Source organism: Chaetura pelagica, unplaced genomic scaffold (genome assembly GCF_000747805.2).
Source record: "Chaetura pelagica isolate M959 unplaced genomic scaffold, ChaPel_1.0 scaffold275, whole genome shotgun sequence".
NCBI classification, from domain to species: Eukaryota; Metazoa; Chordata; class Aves; order Apodiformes; family Apodidae; genus Chaetura; species Chaetura pelagica.
Window position 1 is genome coordinate 9,454,438 of NW_009953486.1, and position 2,059 is coordinate 9,456,496.

Sequence of the window (2,059 nt, forward strand, 5' to 3'; positions counted from 1 at the left end):
TAGCCGGCTGAACTGGGGAGTGTTTCAGGGCGGTTCGCTCCCTTCCCGTGGTTCAAGCTGCGATTTCCCTCCCTGCCCACCCGTGCCCTGCTCCCCGTCAGGAGGGGCTGGGTGTTCTGGGCAGGAGGCAGTGTCCTGGGTCTTGTGCAAACACCGAGGTGAGGTGGTGGGTGAGTGGTCCAGGAGCCAGCCTGCCTGAAGGGCAACACAGCCCCCCTGCAGGCAGGGATTTCCCACAGGGAGAGGTTGGAGGGGATGTACCCTGTGTTATAAATACATATATGTGCATACATATACAATAGACACACATCCATCCATCCACACACACACACGTGTGCTTGCAGGCCACAGCAGGGCAGCACACAACTCAGCACACAACTCAGCAGCCATTATCTCACCCCACAGCACACGGGTGGGTCTGAAGGGGCAGGGTTTGCTAAGTGAGGCTCCCATCATGGAGTGCACCCCAACTGGGAGCAGGTGCCTCTGTCCCACTGCTCCACCTGCCTACAAAGGGACACGAGCACACACGTATGTGCACACACACAAGCAGCCCTTCAAGGTTTGGGGTTCTACCCAATGTCTGGGCACTAAAAAGGCCAGCAAGGACAAACATGCTGGGATAAAAACCTAAACCTGCCCTTATAGAACTGACCAGGGGGGGCAGGACACTGGGGACCTGCTCAGCCCAGGTAGAGCTGCAGGAGCCTGCTGGTGGGAGCTCTGAGGTGGCTGGGTGAGCCCCAGCCATCAGTGTGGGACCCTCTGCCCTGCTCCCCCCAGGGAAGCTGCTCCATGCTTGTGTAACAGCCTCGCTTGGGACTGGCAGGAAGCAGCCGGCTCCCAGTGGTCTTAAAATAGCTGAACGTTATGGGCACACCCTTGTTTTTGAGGGCAAAACCTGAGAAGAGAGTGTGGCCACCAAAGAAATGAGAAAGGTAACTCCCTCCCTCCCAAACATTGCCTGTTCCCAGTGATGGAGAGGAGCACTGGGTAGCCAGGGCATGGAGGTGATGGTTTGCAGTGATGAGTGTGCAATAGATGTTTTTTCTTCTCCAGGTCTGTCTAATCACTTTCTAGCCTTGTGTTAACTCTCCGTGTCCATGAATGTCACAGTTTAATTTGACATCATGCGAAAACACTTCTGTCTGCCTGGTCCCAGCTCCTGAGCTGTTCAGGCTGTGGGCAGTCACCTCCAGCCCCTCAGGGCAGCAAAAGCTTCCAGCCTGTTCCTGTTATCCTGTCCTGCCCTGCCCTGCCCACCCTTCAGTCCACAGTGGGTCAGACAAGTTCACTTTTGAAGAAATTCCCTGGATCACGTTCATCCTATGGCTGTGGAGGGGGTGGGCTCTGCAAGCCTCCCCTTGCAAACACTGCTGGGAGAAGGGGTTTTCCCTTCTGCCCTGAAGCCTGGGGCACCGTTCCCTGGCATCCTGTGGGATTCCTGCGGCAGCTTCATCCTGAGTGGGCAGCAGGTTCACAGCCAGGTCACCTCCAGCTTAAACACAGCCCGGGCCTTGCTCATCCAGGAGCAAAAATCCAAGGAAAAAACAACCCCCTGAGGCCACCCCAGGGGTGAGGGCAGGGGGTCCCTGCAGCCCAGCATCCCTCTGACCCCGGTGTCTGGGAATGGACACATCCCTCCCCTGCCCCGGGGGCTGCGTGTAGAGAAGGAGGTGCCCAAACCTCACCCGAACTGTCCTGGGCGTTTTGCAGCCCCCAGGAGGGACGCACCGCTCGGGGTTATTGATTTGCTCCCGTCTGTTCTGCGCTGCCGGGGGTGGGTAAAGGAGAACCCGGCCCCACGGGGCTGAGAAAACCACCACGAGGGAAGAGCTGCTTCCCCCAGCCCTGCGGGGTGCGGGAAAGGCGCGGGGCGGGCAGAGCCGCGGGCAGCGGCGGGGGAGCAGCACGGGGCGGATCTCTGCCGCGGATGGAAAGCAGACGTGCCGGGGGCCCAGGGCTGCCGGGGATGCTGGCGCTGTGCCCGCCGTGCCCGCCGCTTCCCCGCCGAGGAGCTGGGGCCGAGCCGTGCCCGCAGGCAGGGCCGCCCCCCCCC